Source organism: Ambystoma mexicanum, chromosome 4q (assembly GCF_040938575.1).
Source record: "Ambystoma mexicanum isolate Mex_15411 chromosome 4q, UKY_AmexF1_1, whole genome shotgun sequence".
NCBI classification, from domain to species: Eukaryota; Metazoa; Chordata; class Amphibia; order Caudata; family Ambystomatidae; genus Ambystoma; species Ambystoma mexicanum.
The window spans coordinates 662,841,989-662,861,415 of record NC_090928.1 but is presented as its reverse complement, the minus strand read 5'-3'; the positions used below and the strand labels follow the sequence as shown (position 1 = coordinate 662,861,415).

The 19,427-nt window shown below is 49.5% G+C and overlaps 1 protein-coding gene across 3 annotated transcripts in view; it reads right to left on the bottom strand.

The window, feature by feature from the left end:
* EML6 (EMAP like 6) overlaps positions 1-19,427 on the bottom strand; it is a 3,038,586-nt gene that overhangs the window by 1,671,350 nt on the left and 1,347,809 nt on the right. The gene's annotated exons all lie outside the window — the stretch shown is intronic.

Below are 19,427 nucleotides of genomic sequence, written 5' to 3'. Positions count from 1 at the left end.
ATGGAGTGCCTGAAGTTTCAGCTATTCTGTTCTCACATACATGCTCTGAGGCTTTTGTGGTGTGCCAGAAAAAAGACTCGGACCGGAAGACATATTTTACAACAGGAAGTTTATTTAAATCAAGGAAAATGCTTTACTGACCCTACTGCCATAAACTAAGGGTGCTTCTCAAGCATGGCAGCTCCCGTGTGAGCTCTGCGAATCCTGAGCTACTGCTGTAGCGGGTGCTGGATGGCGCAAGGATTGTTGGATCCGCCCTGTCTGTGGCTGCAGTGACAGCGTGGCAATCAGCCTGAACGGGGAGGAGGCTGGAACGTGCCGACTACAGTGGGCCACTTGTATGGCAAAGCTACAGCGGTCAGTGACGGAGGCTGCGGCACCAGAAGATGCCCACGAGGTGGCCAGTGATGCATGGAGGCTCACCAGGCCAGCAAGGGGGTGTGTGTCCGCAGTAGCAGAGAGCAAGCCCACAGAGCAACGTGGTGGTGAGCGGCCTTACACTGCAGTGCAGGGCTGGAGAGGGGACATCCCGCAGCGGCCTAACCTACTGGTGTGAAGAGATCGGTTCCTGCAGAAGAGGCAGGTTCTGGTGAGCGGGGGCCTCAGGTGGCCACATCGATCCTTTCGAGTGGGGACCGTGAGGGGCTGCTTCACCTGCCCAGTGCGCAGGAGCGGGTGTGGTGCAAAGTGAGCCCCGTGGGCGTGGGTGGACGGCACCTGGGCCTGCGACCAGTGGCAGGAACACAAGATTGTTCAGTGGCCCCAGTGGAGGCTGGAGGTGAATACCTGTCAAAGGAACACCAGCGGTGAGTGGTGGCGGAGACTGGATAGTCTAGAGCAGAGCAGGGCTGGACCCCACTAACATTAGGAGAGCTCTGGGCTGAGGAAGGAGAGAAAGGGCAGCAGTTGGAGGCCCGCTGACCGGCCCAAGTGGAGAGGGGAGTGCAGGCCAGCGGGTGGGGGGAGCAGATGTGCAGTGTCCCGGAGTGGCTCTAGGCCTGGGTAACCTGCCGGACACTTGTACCATTGATTGGGCATGCAATACTGAGAGCCAAGGAAGGGCAGGCTTGGACTTGGCAGTGCACTAAAACCAGGATAGTGAAAGGCAACGCGGGCCACGGCACTCAGGCCATTTTACGGGCAGCAGGCCTGGAAGAGGTCCAAGGCATTGGAGGGCCATGCCGCCCCCTCTGGGGGGTCCAAAGGTGCGGCTGGAGCAGCAGAGGGCTCAGACCTGGACTTATGGGCAATCCTCCTGCACCTCAAGGAAGGCATAGGAAAACTTGATACTAAATAGGATGCCCTGGACATGATGCAGAAAACAGAATTTCTGGCCTAGAGCATGCAGCAGCGACGGTTCCGAACAGAATGGCAGCCCTGGGGACAGCAGTAAAGGTCATCATAGCTAACAATGAAGATTTAGGGTGTTGGGAGAGGCGGAATAACATACGCCTGGTGGGGGTCCGGGAGCAGCAAGCGACGGGCCGTATGGAGGACTCTCTGGAAAAGCTGGGCATATCACTTTTGGGGATGGACAAACTCGCCAATGTTCATCTTGGAGTGAGCCAATAGGATCCCATCAATGCGCCCTGTCCCGGGGGCGGCGCACATCCCATTATCACAGAACTCCTCAATTACAGAGACAGGGACACAATTCTCCAGAAGTCTAGAGATAAAGGGGAACTTACCTTCGATGGGGATCACATACAGATTTTCCCAGATTTCTCCGCTTCAGTGCAGGCTGCGAGTAGAACCTTTGTGGGGGTAAAGTGCAGGCTCAGAGACCTGGATATTAGATATGCAATGTTGTTTCCGGCTTGGCTTCGGATCCAGTATGCTTGGAGGGCACACTTTTATGGCGCTGGAGGCGGCAAGTACATTTTTGGATGGCCTTCCCAAGAATGGACCAAGAGGGGGCCGGTCGCCCCATAGCTCTGGCCATGAACCAGCAGGACCTCCCATGGGCAGACCTGAAGATGCAGTCTGCGGAATGTGCAGGCCTTTGGCCGCAGATAAGGGCTGCAGGCAAACGCCCCCTTTGGTTAGGATGCTGGTACTAATTTGTCAGGAGGGGCAGTAGCTGTTGGAGATGGAGGCTGGAAGACTGAGTGGTGAACTGTGGGGGCCGGTGGTAGCGTGAGCTGGCAGGAGCTGGCGGGAGCGGAGCCCGGCGTTGGCCCCGTGTAGCCTCCCGTGAGGGGAGACCCGGTGGAGGAGAGGCGGCGCGGGACACAGCGGCTGCTGGGAGGCTGCTGCAGCGGAGGACTCGCCGGGCGTGAAACGAGCGGGACCGGGCAGAGCCGTCCCGGGCCCCAGACATTGTAACTGGCGCACAGAAGCTGCACCGAAATACACGGCAGTAAGTGGGCGATTCAGAGTGCGGTTCGGCTGGGCAATTTTCAACCCCTAATTGCGCCCCCCCCACGAAACGCCTAGGACAGAGGAGCGGTCGCTCGCCAGCGAACATCAGGGGTGGGGCTATCAGGCTCAGGAACTCGGCGTAGCGCAGGTAATACGGAGAACGAGCGGGGGCTGCTGGGGCTGACTGCCGTGGTACTGTTACTACGGGCCTGTACCTTCCCTATATCTTTATCATCAGCCAGGAAGCTGCGATTGTGTCCCTCCTTGAAACAGAACCTGCGGGGAGGAGTTGGGAGGACCCTCCTCCCTCTTTGGACTTCCTGAACATGGTGGGGCTGGTGCTGCGATTAACAGGCCGGGTCCTTTAGTACTGTGGGGACCCCCTGGATGGACATAGATTCAGCCCTGCGCCTTTGCTAGCAGGCCACAATACATCGGACGCTTGTTCTGAGCGGGGATTTGCTACCACCTGTGGAGGGTCCGGGGGCGAGTGGGTCTGTGGGTGTCGCCTGGCTGCACCCCGGGGTGGGAACCCTCCCTGGGAACCCTCCCTGCTCTATCTGCCCCGCCTGATTACCTCTTCTAGGAATTTATAGCCACATACGGAATACGGAGCCCACCATGTCCAGGAACAGAGCTAGGGACACCCTATCAACCCTCAAAAGTGCCGGGAAGGCTCAGAGGGCCTCCCTCACCAAGCTTTGGGCCAAGGACCAGGAACAGGAGGTAGACAACCGGAGCGCCTATCAGGAGGACGATGAGCTGGGGGCTCGGGGGGTGGAATCCCAACCCAGGCCCCGTGACGGGCCGGTCACGCACGCAACGCTTCGACAGGTATTCGGCGAAATGCTTGACAGGTTCACGGCGGTGAGCCAGAAACAGAGACACCCCCTCAGAGAAGAACTGGCAGAGGGGCTGAAGGATATCAAACGGGATGTCCGCCACATTGAGGAACGAGTGGATACCAATGAGCGGGCCATCCAAGAGCTGACTGATGACACGAGGAAGGCCGATAACTTGTTGGAGACACTGGCGCAGGCCACCCAAAATCTGGAACTGCAAGTGGAGGACCTTGAGAACCGGTCCAGAAGAGGTAATATTCGGGTGAAGGCCCTCCCGGAGACTGTACAACCCCAAGACCTCGCACACACCCTTACGGTGGTCTTAAGGGACCTCTTAGAAGCTGACACAGATATTGATTTACAATTCGACAGGATCCACAGAGTTGGTCTGCCCCGCCCTGAGTCGGGAGCCAGGCCTAGAGATGTGCTAGTGGCCTTTCACAACTATGCAGCGAAAGAGAGGATCCTAGAAAAGGCGAGAAGGGCGGGCACTATATCTTGCAATCTTCCCTGGCTCCCGGTTGCTGCATGGATCAAATTAAAATCCCTGTGCATCATCCCGAAGGCTGTCTGGGGTCGGAGACCACACTATCTGCAACTCTCTCTTACAAAGTACTCTCCAACTAGACCTCTATGTTCCTCTGGCACCAATTCCTTGTGTGTAAAGCGTTTCACTAAACAGAGAGCAGGAGGTTGTTCGCTTTCCTCAGCTGGATACCTCCTTTGGAACAGCCTCGCCCTCCCTGAACGTCTTGAGCAGGACCTCAAGACTTTCCTCTTTTCCTCCTCATTCCCTTCTCTGCTAATCTCACAGTTACTGTGATAGGTGTCTTGGACCCTTACTAGGCCCCTGTCCACTCACACCCAATCTTCCCAGCTTCTGTCTACCTTCAGCACTTGCCTCAGCCCAGCCTCCACCCCGGAGACTCGCACTTTTCCACCCAACGCGACTCCAGGCCCATATAGCACTTACCATACCTTGCACCTCTCATCTGTGTCTCAGCCACGAGCATGGATATCCCAGCACCTACCACATAGCCCTCTTCCTTGCTGCACTTGCAGTTCTGAATACTCACAAGGCATAGTAGGTTCACTTGTTCCTACCCCAATGTATTTATATTTGTGTTTTTAATGTACTTCAATCCCATGTCTCCCCATCCCTCCCTGTTGCCCTGTGGGCACATTGAAACAGAATTAATTTGCTGTATAAGCACCTAACCACCAAACAAACAAATAAATGTGGCGATCCACATGATTTATGCAGTGATTGTAGTCTCTTCCTTTCTGATGGCGTGCCTTGTGACATTGGTGTAGGTGTGTTTTCCTGTACAGTGTGCAGTGCATTACAGATGGGCCTAGTACTTCCAGAGTGTGCAGTGTCTGGTCCTGTGTTAGAAGTAACCTTTGGTCTAGTTGAGCTATCAAAGTTTGGAGCAGGGACAGAAGCATCTGCGGATTAACAATGTCTGGCTCTTGAATCACAGGTGTTGGATTTGGGGCTACCGCTATTTGTTGTGGGACCGTTTTGGCTGTGGGGGCCAGCTGCCTTGGTGTGGGTGCAGGGTCTGAATAATCATCATCAAAGAAGACCTGTGATTAATCTTTTCAAAGTCTGAGTATTTGATGTTCCAGAACATGTTCTGGTGGGATTGAGGAAACTGCTGACAGCGAAGTGGATCTTCTAGTCTGTGGGCAGGCTGCGGAAGTGATGCTAGTGGAATTTCTATTACTATAGGAGATTCCTGTGTTTCACATCCTCTTGTGTATGTTGTATAGGTTGCACCTGTTTTTCTCTGGGTTTTTGTCCCTCTGGTCATTTGGCTGCCCTCTTGACGAGGCGTCCTTTTGCGCTGTCACCGGTACTGTGGACGGTGAACTCAATGTGTTCATAGATGAGGCGTCCTTTTGTACTGTCACCTTTACTGTGGATGGTATGCTCGATGCCCAAAACGTTTTTATTTTCTTGACACCTCCGATGTTGGTTGTACGGTCTTCTAATGCACCGATGATGAGGTTGTCAACAAGGCCATCGAAGGAGTGGTGGTCGACGCTTCGTTGTTGTGGACGAGCACACCAAGGTTGTTGGTGACACTCCGTGCACCATCAATAAGGTTGTGGTAGATGTCGTCGACGTGGTCGTCGATGCAGTGGTCTGGGTCTACAACAGAGTTGCCAGTGTCGTCGATAGGTTTGATTTTGTCATGACCGTTGTCATCGAGAGGCCCAACGATGGAGGTTATCCGTCGTCGACAAATGTTCCCACGGCAAAGTCTTTTCTGTTACTTCACCCATAGACGAGGTTGTGCATTTTTAATTGTTTGTCCAATTGTAAGGCAACAGGGCGGGAACATGGGAATGAATAACAAATACAACAATGAAAGATAGAGGCGGACCTACTAGGCCTTGTGAGCATTCAGAACGTGCAAGCACAAAGAGAGAGAAGGGACGAGGGAGTGGGGGAGAGGGGAAGTGCTAGGTGTATCCAAAGGGAAGTGCTAGGGAGTGAGCAGCGGTAAGTGATTAGGTGGAGTGGTCAGCCGCCAATAAATAAGTGCAGGCCTGTGGTGACATAGGCCAGTTAGTGCCAAGGCGAAGTGCTGGGAGAGTTGGAGGCTGTAGGCAATTGGGTGTCGGAGACCAGGACCCGGGACACCACATAAGGGCCCTTTTCACCAATCTCACCAACTGTGGGATTTAACAGAGGAGGGAGGAAGAGAAGGAGGCGGGGGAAAGGAAAGCCTTGAGGAGCTTCTGGAATTTGAGGAGACCCCGTTCAAAACAAAGAGGAAGGGGGAGGCAATTCCATAGGAGGGAGCCTGCTGAGGAAAGAGATCGGCCACCAGCTCGCGGTTTAGCGAAGCGCTTAACACACAGTTGGTGCCGGAGGAACATAAGATCGGAACAGAGAGTATTTAGTGAGAGCAAATTGTAGATAGCATGGTCCCCGGCCCCAGACAGCCTTGTGGATGATGCAGATGGATATGTATTTGACCCTTGCAGCAACCAGGAGCCAGTGGAGAGTTTTTAGGGCTAGAGAGTTGCAGTCCTTGGGCTTGAGGCCAAGGATAAGTTTTGCAGCCCTATTCTGGATTAGCTGGAGGGGTCGTAGAGAAGAAGAGGGTGGATTAAGGAAAGGCTATAGCAGTAGTCTAACCTACAGAGAACCATTTCTCTAGAGACATTAAGTTTCTGGGGGAAAGTGAGGAAAGGAAGCGTTCTTTTCAGGAGGTGGAGTTCAAAGTGGGACTTCATGGCAAGGTCTTGAATGTGAGGGATGAAGGAAAAAGAGGAGTCGAAGAGGACTCCAAGTTTTCTGGCTTCAGATAAAGGAGAGGGGGGAGAGTCCATAGAAGACCAGAGTAAAGGATAGAAAGAGGGAGCAGGAGTCCCAACAGGAAGGATCTCAGTCTTGCTAGCGTTGAGGCAGAGATCATTGGAAGTACACCAGGACTGGATGGCAGATAAACAGTCAGGAATGATGGAGGAAGTAAGAAAAGGATCAGAGGGAAGTTTGAAGAAGAGTTGTGTGTCATCTGCATAACACTGGAAGTTTGGGGAGAAGGTGGAAATGAGGTGAGAAAGGTAGTTGTTAAAGAGACAGTGAGAAAGGTTGGAGCCCTGGGGCATGCTGCAGGAGGAGATAAAGGTGGGGGAGGAGAAAGTGCCCAGAAAAATATGGGATGGAGGGTCACTGAGGAAGGTGGTCAGCCAGTCTAGTGCCCACTCCAAGATACCTAGGGTATCGTGGAGTCGTTTTATGAGGATAGAGTGTTTGGCTGTATCAAATGCAGAGGAGCAATCAAGTAGAATGAGAACAGCTGGAGAGTTAGAATCAGAAGATGCAAGCAGTTCCTCACAGGTGTTCAGAAGAGCAGTTTCTGTACCTCTGGATGCTTGGAATCCAGATTGATGGTTGTGGAGGCAACCTACAAGTTCAGTGTGCTGGGTCGGTTGGGGAAAGGCCAGCTTCTCCAGGAGTTTTCCAAGGTAAGGGGGTGATAGATATGGGGCAGTAGTTGGCTGGGCAAGACAGGTCTGCAGAGGTTTCTTCAGGAGGGGGCGCACAAGGGAGTGCTTGAGGGTGAAAGATCCAGTAGCAAAACAGTGGTTACAGAAAACAGCGAGCGCAGAGTCAATGGGGCCAATATTGTCCTTAATGGTTCTTGAGGAGCAGGGGGAAATCTGTTTGGAGGAGACCTTCATGGAGCAGACAACTCTGGTGACCTCATCAGGTGTGATAGGAGAAAAAGGAAGAGGGGGAATGGGAGGCCATAGGAGGAAAGAGGGTGGGCTACAGCGAGGGGCGAGTGATGCAAGGATGCTCAGGATGTCCTGAGTTTTTGCATTAAAATGTGTGGCCAGTGCGTTGCAGAGGGCCTGGGAGGGAAGAGGTGAGCAGGAGACTGCGGAGAGGTTGGCTAGTTCCCTGCAGATTTTAAAGAGTTCAGCCTTGTTGTTGGATGCACTAGAGATGCAGGACTGGATGTGGGCCCTTTTCTTGGTGCAGATGGAAAGTCTGTATTGCCTTAAGAGCAGCCGACAGGCCAGTTTGACAGTGGGTGAGCCTGAGGTCTGCCACTTCCGTTCCGCAGTTCTGCACTTGCGTTCCATGACTGCAAGTTCGGAGTTGTACCATCTGTTACGCTTAGAGGCATGTTTCAGGCAGATCCTCATGACTGGCTATGTTTTTCAGGGTCAAGTCGAGGAGCAGCTGCAATGGGTTCCAACGATGTAGTGCTGCTCCCCAGTGGTGACTGCTTGAGAGTTGAAGACAATAGGGACGGCAGGAGATGTCGGGGTGGCAGCACTGGAAGGCTTGGTGGCCTTGTGTGTAGAAGAGACTGACCTTAAGCGGCAAGGCAGCCTTCTTGTGTCATCATGACATTGCAGCAGCAATGACTGGTGCACAAATAAGCTGGTAACCAAGCAGGTGGTAACAATTTGGTGATGCTAGAAGACTCAGCATGTCTCGGATGCATAGGCTTCAGATCTTCAGCGTAGGACAGAGATGTGGAGGCAATCAAACATTGAGGTAGAGGAGGACTCAATGTGTCCATTGCAGCACCATGTATGGCATCTAAGGTGCCCAAACCATCCTAAAGGCAGTTTGAAGATGCAAGTAGTGCCAGGGGTCACTTCCTTGGTCCTGTGGTTGTTAGGAGATCCAGGTCAGGTTCGTAGGGGCAAGATGAGTCCTTTTGTCAGCCATTTACAACCAGGAAGGATTGTAGAGGGTACTTGCAGGGGTTGTGTCATCTATAGTGCATCAATTGCAGTTGGCCTTGTCCACACTGCAGTTTCACCCCAAATGTGACCTTAGGATGGGTAGAGAGATGCCACTTCCTCTTCCTTTGACCCTTCTGTCTTTAATTCTTTGGCAATTGACTTTGGAATGGAGTAGCTTCCCTTAACCACACCTAGAAATCTTCCACAACACTTACTGAGCCTACCTTTACTTCGCCAGACTTTTACTTTGTCATATATTTACTTTTCCATGCCTGTACTTTGCATCTTCACGGGCAATGCATGTGGTTAAGGTTAGCTAAAGGTTAGGGTTGGGGTCAGGGGCTGCAGGGAGGTAGAACTTGGTCTAAAAAAGAATGGGGATATAGGGGGTCTCCCCCTCTAAAGGCAAAGTGAATGAAAGGAGAAGTGAAGGACAGAAGAAGTAAAGGTTGAAGTAAATGTGACTCTGTGCCACTGCAAGTCAGTCACTGGGGGATGTAAGGAGACTGTCCCAGCAAAGGTACATGGGTGCAGTATGTTCCTGACATGGAGCATTATAAAAAAGGGGTGCCTGATTAGCAGGCCTCCCGTTCAGAAACAGAATTACCTGAATCATTTGTGTTCCAAAATCGAAAGGTCAAGATTCTGCCCTCACAGGTAAGTAGATTAACTTCTTTTATTAAATTAATGTACTTTTCCGGAAGCAACACCGGCAACCTCATCACCCGCCACCTTTACTCCACATTCTCTCCCCCAGCACCATTCAGTTCTAGAATAGAGCCCACTTTCATTCCAACCCACACACCATAACACATCCTGCTCCAGCCGGCGTACACAAAAACAACCCCCCCCCCAACCCACCATAATTACCCCCCAAATGTAGAGTTGAAACTATGCACATTATTTGCACTCAAACTCCTTTACCCAACTTGGGGGAAACCCCATTTAACACTTCACACAAGTGTTTCATCTCATGGAGTCGTCTGGCCCCATTGGGTCAGGTTTCCATCCATCCTGGAAGTCTCTTCCTCCATAGTTGATGATTGTGTCTCTCCTGGCTCTGCATAGCTGACCATCTCTTGACCTGCAGTCACATTTTGTTCCATAGGACAATCAACCCTTTGGCTAGACCTCCCCATCATCCAAGATCATGACTCCTTTTACTAAGTGTATCCTTTAGGGCCCCAGGAACTTATCCCCTGACATTTGACATATCCCAAACCTTGTACAGGCCTCATCACATCAACCGCCACCTTAACCCAAGGTTCTCTTGGTACTCCCATGGGCAGCAGCAGAGCTTGTCCGCTACTTTTGGATTCATCAGTGGCTGCACAGTCAGAAGACACCCTTATGACCATCTGCCATAACTTCCAAGATAAACAAAAGAGGTGATGGCTGGGAGGTTTTGAATTAATCTAAACCTCTGGCATTGTCTAAGCAACGCCCAGACCATTATTCTTCAGCCTGCAAAGCCATAACAGAAAAGGGAAAGTCCATATGCACACCAGGCTAGGTTCCACCCCAAAAGAGGCAGTCCAGCCGGAACTGCTTTGTCACATCCCTTCTGCACGAGGCCACACGCAACCCCAGACATATTTTGCCAGAGGTTTAAGATTAATTCTAAACTTTCCAGACATCACCTCTTTTGTTTTGCTTTGTCATCCTGAGAGGGACGGGTATGCAGAACTGTTGATCCCGAGCCTGCTGGGACTAGACACCCAAGCTACACCTCACTGATAATGCCCAATGCGGCCGAAACCTGGCTGGGGTTTGTGAAGAATCCTGCAGATACCTCACTGAAACCGTACCTAAAGTCTCCTACTAGGTGGCCAGGGGAAGGCAGACGCTTCCTACTCGCAACCCTGGGGGTGGTGTACTGCGGGAGTATCATCTGGGTGGAGACAGGGCCTAGGGTATTGGGGAGAATCTGTGGGATGAGACACAGTATTTCTCATCTGACAGGGAGATTCTTACCACTGTGCCAAAAGAGGTTATGACTTACTGTCATTGTAATGTCTCTCAACCTACTATTTAAATCTAGGGTTATGAATACTAAGGTTGCAGAATCAAAGCACACTTTACCAAAAGAAAACCTGTTTTGTTATTTAAAAATAAAGGCCCTGCTCAATTCCAAGGGTACACAACAAAGGCTTGTGGTAATGTCTTCTGTAAACCATCTTCCTCTATTAAAGTTAAAACCCATAGCCACTCTGTAAAAAATGTTAAGGGAATTAAATCTACCCTTATAAACAATCAAGAAGCAGAAAAAACTAAATTTGGTCAAAACAAACTACGTGTCCCAGTATCCTAGAGAGACAGACGAGGAAGAGGGCTAAAGAGGCATGTAGACGTAGTGGACATGCAATTAAGCCGAACAACAATGGCAGGAGTCAGGCAATTGAGACTAATGGCTCACACCTGAAGCCAATTGTAAAACCTGCAAGGCATAAAAGGCCCCAGCACGAAAGCAGTGGAGGAAGGAGCTGAAAGACTGCCAGTAGTAGTAGCAGAGAAGCAGCACAAGGCTGGTAATTCACAAGGAAGTGGGAGCACAGAAGGGACGCCGGAATGTGGAGACAGCAGATTTCACCTGCAAGTTCTGACAGGGTCTTGTGCTCCCGAAACCTGTATTGCAGAGGCTGCGCAGAGGAAGATGTGCTGAAAGTGAGGTTTTTCCCATGTGAGCCGAGTTGCTGTGATTGCAGAGCCACGAGCGTGCAGGAGCCCAAGGCCAGAAGCAGAAGGCAAACCAAGGGTCACAGGAGCAAGAGACACTCCCAGCTAAAGTGGCTCGACTGGAGACACCCGTGCTGGAGAAGGGTGTGGATCCCAAGTGAGCCTGAAGTAGTAGCGGTGGTCGAGGAAATCAGGGAAGCAGAGCAAACCGCAACCGCAGTGTCCCTGAAGCCGGTGAGTGAAGCACAGCATTCAGATTCACTCAACAAGCCTTGCCGTTAACTGTAATCAGTTCCAAAGACAAGTGCATGCAGTTAAAATCTGAGTAGAAGTTGTTCGTTATTCTTAAACTGACTTAACAATGGAAATGCAGCCTTCACACTTATTGTGAAAGCTGCACTGTTCGCGTGAGAAGTAAAAGATATTACATCCATTGTTGAACTCTTTCATATTGCCGGGATGATCGCGTGTCCTTAATGGTGCAGAAGGAACTCTTACTGAATCCATTCGGAAAACCTGCCATTAACGTCTTACAAGAGTACCAAGAGTTAGAAGTGAAAAAACTGCATCAAAGGAAGGTTGCGTGTGACCAATTGTGTTTCCACAGGAAAGTTAGAAGTTGCCTCCTTGATACTATACGGGAATACAATTGCATCCAATGCTTTAAGTTTAAAAATCTATCATAAAGAGTGGACTTGTGTGCCTTATTAGGTTTTCAATTTGAAGACTGAACCTTGTATTAACCAGAATTGACATTCTGTATTTTCAAGAAGTTACCTTACTGACGAGGAGAACAAACATTACCCAAGCTAAGAGGCAACCCCCTTTTATAGTTCAACAAGCCTTGTTAAATCTGCAAAGGCGTCAATAGACGAGTGGCCTCAGATATAAAAGAGTGGCATCTTTACCTGAAGCTGGAAGAGTGGCACTACGGCTTCTGGGTAATTACCTGGGCAGAAAAGGTGTGAGAAAGCTGGGGAAGGGGAGCTGGGTGCTTGTAGGGAATTTTTAGAAGTTCACCTGTAATGTTAAAAGACTGCTGAAGCTGAAAGGAAGTAAGTCTTTTGGGCAGAGGCAGGTTTATTTTGTGGCAGGCAGACAGACAGACGGAAGAGGCAACGAGGCTGCCCCCTTTTTGAAAGTCATTAAAAGGGAAGAGTGCCTTGCTTACCTGAGGAGGTCCAAGTGTCGAATCAGATTTTGCCCGATCATTAAGAAGTCCAAAGCAGTGATTGAAGTACTTGAACTGTGGTGGTATATAAAGTTGTCAGCGGATGTCACAAAGTGGTTTGAAGTAGTAGCTTACTGTGGGATGAAAGCGACTGTTCTTATAGTAATAACAGTAGTAGAAGAGTGGTTTGTTTTATTTTATTCGTATTTATATAGCGCACAACAGCCCGAGGACATCGTGGCACTTGTTACAGTACAAAGCTTAGTTACTTGGTTACATGGTCATTAGCAATATATATACAGGTTGCAAAATAGTTACATAGTCATTAGCAGTATATATACAGGTTACAATATAGTTATATTACATTTGTGTTATATTACAATATACATGGCAGAAGTGGAGGAGGCAGTCCTCCACTTGCTAGTTGCGGAGAGTGGCCTTGAGGTTGTTGCGGAAGACAGAGATGGAAGTTTCAGCTCTAAGGGTGGCAGGGAGTGAGTTCCAGAGTTTCGGTGCAATATAGGAGAAGCCTAGACCTCCCGCTGTGGCTCTCTTTATGCGTGGTATGTGTAGCTGGTTGGTGTACTGAGCTCTGGTGGGGCGAGAGGATGTGGTCCTTGATATTGCTTCAGATAGGTATGCTGGAGCGGTTTTGTTGATGCACCTGTGAGTGATGGTGAGGATTTTCAGAGTAATACGGTCTTTGACCTGGAGCCACCATGCTTCACGCCTGGTGTGGGATATATGGTCTCTTCTAGGGATGCTCATGGCGGCTCTGAGGGCATTGTTTTGTGTGGTTTGCAGTCTGTTAATGTTTTTGGCGGAGGTGCCAGCTAGAAGGGCGTTGCAATAATCAAGTTTGGCTCCTATAGTTGCTCTAGCTATGGCCAAGCGGTTGGGGGTGGATAAGTAGGGTTTAATGGCATTGATGAGTTTGGTGCTGAACGCTGATGCAGAGGCTATGGCGCTGACTTGTTTGTTCATCGATAGATTTGCATCAATGTGTACACTGAGTCTTGACAGAGGATGATACAGAGATGGTTGAGTTGTCTATGTTGAAGTTGTTGTATTGGGGGCTTAGTTTCGATAATGTGTTTGTCTGGCCCAGGATGAGAATTTCAGTCTTCTCCCCGTTAAGACAGAGGCCATTGATTGCCATCCAAGCTTGGATAGTGGCATAGATGTTGTGAAGAGCCGTGGCGTCTTGGTGATAGAGTCCAGATAGGGGTAAAAGTACTTGAGCGTCGTCTGCATAGTTTGTATATGAAACACCCATGGAGTCAAGTAGGTCGAAGAGGGGTTTTGTGAAGAGGTTATAGAGGGTGGGGGCTGTACAAGATCCTTGGGGGGACACCGCAGTTTATAGTGGTAGGATCTGTGTTAGCTGTGTCGGAGTAGACCTTCATGGCTCTTCCTACAAGGAAGGAAGTGATCCAAGATGCTGCTTGATTAGAGAAATGGGCTGCATGGGTGAGGTGGGTGGTGAGGGTTTGGTGATCTACCAGGTCAAAAGCAGCTGATAGATCGAGGAGGAGGAGCAAGGTAGGTTTGCCTTTGTCCATGATATTTGATTTTTTAGGTCTAATAAGGCGGATTCTGTTCCATGCCCGACACGGAAGCCAGATTGTCTTTTGCCTAGTATGGAGTTAGCTTCTATGTATGATTGGATCTGGATGTGAGTGTCATGCCTGCGCCATGGGCACATCCATTTATGCTCCGTTTGGACTTTGCTGCTTAATGATTATTGTCGCCTAACTACCCATACCATAATGCACCTGGCCGCAAGCATTGTTTCCTGGCCGTTCCTATTGGTTTTCTATGGAACTACACCCCCCAGAAGCCTTAGAGTCTGGTCCTGCTTCCACCAGCCCAGGAACAGAAAGGGAGGTGGCCGATTGCCTGCAGGTGTGATTCGCCAGGTGAAACCAATTGGCCTGCCTCTGTGCTGGGCTAGGCAGTATAAAGGCGGCTGCCTGCAGTGGCTCGGTCTCTTGCATCTGAGAGTCCTACCTCCACCTTTCGCTACTGTCTTCGGATCCTTGTATGCTGTTACCCTCACTCCTGCTTGGACCCTGCCTTGTTGCTTGCTCCACCCTGCTGCCTCCAGCCATAGCCTTCCAGGCTCCCTGCCTCTCAGCCCTGCTCCTCTGGGCTCTCCACACTGCAGCTGATCACGCTCTGCTGCCTTCCAGCCTTCGCCCTTGTCCTACCGGGCTCTTCACATTGCAGCGGATCACGCTCTGCTGCCTTCCAGCCTTCGCCCTTGTCCTACCGGGCTCTTCACATTGCAGCGGATCACGCTCTGCTGCCTTCCAGCCTTCGCCCTTGTCCTACCGGGCTCTTCACATTGCAGCGGATCACGCTCTGCTGCCTTCCAGCCTTCGCCCTTGTCCTACCGGGCTCTTCACATTGCAGCGGATCACGCTCTGCTGCCTTCCAGCCTTCGCCCTTGTCCTACCGGGCTCTTCACATTGCAGCGGATCACGCTCTGCTGCCTTCCCGCCTTCGCCCTTGTCCTACCGGGCTCTTCACATTGCAGAGGATCATGCTCTGCTGTCTTCCAGTCTCCGCCCTTGTCCTACCGGGCTCTCCACATTGCAGCGGATCACGCTCTGCTGCCCCTTCCAGTCTCCGCCCTTGCCCTGCCGGGCTCTCCACCTTACAGCGGATCACGCTCTGCTGCCCCTTCCAGTCTCCGCCCTTGCCCTGCCGGGCTCTCCACCTTGCAGCGGATCACGCTCTGCTGCCTTCCAGTCTCCGCCCTTGCCCTGCCAGGCTCTCCACATTGCAGCGGATCTCACTCTGCTGCTTTCCAGCCTCAGCCCTTGTCCTCTGGGCTCCCTGCTCTACAGCCTACCTCTCTCCGGCTGCCCTAAACCCTTTTCCTCTGGCTTTCTACCTTATCGTCCTACTCCTGTGGACTTACTACTTCCCTGCTCCTCGGAGCTCTCTACCTTGTACCTTACTGTCCTCTGCTATCCTTTCCTGTTACTCGACTTTCCCTTCTATACCTTCTGCTAGTTTGCTATCTCCTCCTTTCCTGGATTTGTCTGTAGTAACATCTCTTGTACTGTTTGTTGACCCTTTTGTTCAGAGCTTGTCTGTTGGTTCCCATCAGTCAACCTCTGCCCCTTCCTTTGTCTTGTTTCTACATTACAGACACCCATAGCTGCTGTTCCAAGTCATGAGCAAACAGCGTGGGACTCTGTTATAGCAAACTGTGCAGAAGGCTAGAGTATTTCCAAGGTTCGTGGAATACTCTTTTCCTATTCTGCATACACCCCAAGAGGGTATTCACTCTGTACCTTTTCCCTTGCTACTCTTCCCTACTCTTCGTTCTCTTTCCGTTCTGCAGTGTGTGTACTTGTCTGTCCACTTTATTTCAGCACCCAACTCTTCTGGGTGTCTTGTGCCACTCTTATTAGAGTGCCATCCTTGACAGAGAGCTTCTTTGTCCAGGATTTTTAGGAGGAACGGGACTGTCGTTATCGGTCTGTAGTTGTTGGGTTGCGCTGGTTCAAGTGTGGCCTTTTTTCAGAAGTGGCAGCACCCAGGCTTCCTTGAGATTGTTTGGGACAGTTCCTGTTTGGAAAGATGCGTTAATGAAGGCAGTAATCAGGGGTGCTAGGTCATGGGCGCATTCCATGATGATTTTGGGAGGGCAAATGTCTGCTTTGCAGAGGGATGGTTTGAGGTTTTTGATGAGATTAAGGACCTCGGGTTCAGTGACGTTTCTGAAGGAGAATTGAGCGTGATTGAGATTACTACGCTTGTCTTGTGTAGGGCGGTTGGTTTTTTGGTTTGGGAGGGCTTTGCAGTGGTTTTGGATTTCGTTCTGGAGGAGTTTTATTTTGTTGAGCATGGCGGACTGAATGCTGGCACACCAGGCTTTGTCTTTAGTTATCTCATCAGCGGTAGCCGGAGGAGTGACTAATTCATTAAAGATTGCGAAGTTGTTTAGCTTGGGAGTTGGCCTTTGAGATCCTATCATTGAAATAGTTGGATTTTGCTGCTAAAATGGCTTTTTTATATTGGAGGGCTATTTGTTTGAAGAGGCTCTTATTTAGATCACTCGGATCCGTTTGCCAGTTTTTAAGTGACTGGCGCTTTTGAGCTCGGAGGGTTTGGAGTTCTTCCGAGAACCAAGAGTTGCAGTGAAATGATTTTTCACTAATGATTTTACATGTTGAAAGGAAGTAGCAACCCAAAACGAAGCATCCTGACAAATATATCAAACGTACTACAGAAGTTCTAATCCATTTTAAAGTTTCAGCTGGAGAAGTCGTATAACTATTCTTTTGAACTGTGGCAGAGAATCTTGAAAGGAAGATAACCAAGATTACCATTGGTGCGATTTACTTTGCTGGAATTGCAAGGGCATCTTTTCAACCAAACCAGAAAATTGTTATCAGTGGATGTTTGTTTGATGAACTTTTCTTTTGACTTGGAACTGATGAGAACTGGTTCAAGACTTTTATTTTCCTTTGAACATTGTGAAGCTGACTTTGAAACCTGGGGAAAGGATTTTACCCAGCACAGGTGAAGGTCATTCAAATAGTGTTCAGTTATTGTTTATTATCTTATGTTGCTTTATTAATGTCTTTGAATGTGTGTTGTTTAGAGTGAGGGCCAGTTTACCCATGCTAGAGATTGTTCTCTTAGCCTTTAGTCTAGATAGGGAATTCCTTGGTAGAGTAGTGCAAGCAAGGCTTTATTTACAAACTTTTACTTTAATAAAATATCTTACTTTGGGAAAACTACAAGCAGTTGTACGCCTTGCCAAACTGACCCCTCACAAGTTGCTTGTGGTCTCATGAGGAGCAGACCATCATAACTAGCCATTGTTGTGCTACACCCTCTGCAGTGGCATGGCACACAAGTGGCACCGTTAGCGCTCCGATAGTTTTAAAAAGTTTACAATGTATCAACCTAGCAAATGGATAATTTAAAAACAAAGAATCTGAAGAGCGAAAAACAGTTTAATGAATTGTATCGTTCTTTGCCAAACACTGGCCACTGAAGCCATGGACCACTGACAGGCCTGCTTTATGAACAGAAGGCCGGTGAAAGCATTGTCTTCTTTCTATGTCCCATATTCACTGTGCAGAGCCGGGAAGTGGAGTGTTGTGCAGCCAGGGCCAACCAGTAAGGAGATACTGGGGGTGGTGGGGTAAAGAGCCATTAGAGGGTTAGGAAGTGGGGCGAGGAGCATGGGACTGTCTGGGTCACGGGGTGGGCTGGACCTCAGTGCAGGGGAGTATCAGTGGTGAAGTTCCCACTGAGTGCATCATTTAGGGGGAGGAGGGAAGTGCAGGGGAGGAATTGGTTAAACCGCCCAACAGTAAAGAGAATGGGGAGATGGGAGGGGTCAGTTGAAAAATAAATTGGTGGGCCAGACTGTAGAAGAGGGATTCGGTGGACGGAATTCGAGGGGTGTCAAATTTGAAGACTTATGCTTTGGTCGAAGCACATAGATTCATCAACCAATGCTTTCTTATGTGTGCCTTGTTTTTTTTTTGTTTTTTTAATGCACTGATTGCCAAAAAGCTACTTGAGTAAGGCAGCTAGTCGGGCCTGCTGTAGGCCCAACATCCACTCCAAATTTGACCTGTGTGTAAAATGGGTAATCTCTAATTGATGTTAATTTGAATTATATGAATTGCACACAGGTCATGGTTGGAAAGGATGCTGGTATGACAGCAGGCCCGACTAGAAAAACTCTTCCCATGTCTCCTCGAACTGGTGAAGGGACTCCAGATGGAATCCCTCCCACGCAAATGCTTGGAACATGCCTGCTCTGCTTCAGAGAAGACCCTGCAGCTCTCAGACGATAAGCACTGCTTCTTAGTTCTCTCTTGGTACATCAAGAGAATGTGCTTCGGGCACTGCCTGGCCTTGGAGGTACTACTCCAGCTGGCCTCAAACTCCTTACTGCCATGATGGGTGTAGAGGCACAACATCAAGCGGTTATGGGTGTCTCTGATGGATATTCTCCAATGAGACTAGCTGCACGTCTTAAACCCTAAGGGGTTATTTACTCATTTTACACAAATTTAAAGTAACCAATGAATTAAAAGAAAAATTATTTTAAAAATGCAAACTTGTGTGACCTTTGAAGCTAGTTGCTCCAAGCTTATTCTAAAGACCCGTAACCAGTGGCATCAGAAAAGGAACTGTGGTGCTCCGGAAGGGTGGCACCAATTGTACCCTGAACACCCTAATTTCTGGTGGAGGCTGCGAAGTGTGCCTGTGTGGTGCCACCAGGTGCTGTACGACCAGGATTTTAAATGTGGAGATCCTAGCATAGATGCTGGACATTTCAAAGTTAAGAAATCTGCAGAGGAGATAGTATCCATTAGTAATTAACTTCATTCAGATGATTTGTAAGATGGAAGACGTCATTCGTTGGTGTGAAGATTTTAAGGCAGATCCAAGTATCATTGGCATTATGAATGGTAGCACAAGCTAAATTTGCTGAGAAATAATGAAAGCGGGCGAGTATAGATGTTAAGCAGTAACTGGGAGGAGGGTTCCCCCTGTGGTACCCTGCAAATAACCGGGGCGGAGTCCAAGAAAAAAAGGACACAGTGTCACCTCTTGGGATCTACCAGATAAAAAGAGCAAAACCACCCAATAGTGGCATCCGATACTACGGCAACTTTGGGAAAACGAGCTATCAAGATCGTATGATCCACCATAGCGAATGCTGCATTTCCAACAGGGAAAAGCACTCACTTCTATGCAAGGGGCAAAAGCTGTACTGCAAGCCATCTAGCAAGGTATAGTTTTCCATGTCCAATTTCAGCTGAGATGCTACCATTTTCTCCAAAATGTTCGAAGGCCAGGGCAAAGCAGTCAGGGGACAATAATTCTTCACAGGATAGATGGATCCAAATTAGACTTCAATTTAGGAGCGATACACGTTTTGTTCAGAGTTGGAAGTGACCACCTCAGGCTTAAAAGAAAGGTTCACAAAACTGGCAATAAAAAGGTACTAAGGGGACATCCTCATGCTTTGAAACCACTAAAGCCGGGACAGCATCTTATGCCGACAAGTAGGGTTCAATATGGATAGTAAAAGGGACACCTCACCCACAGTGATGAGCTTAAAATCAAAGCAGGCACTAGCCGGGGCAGGGCTCAATGTAGAA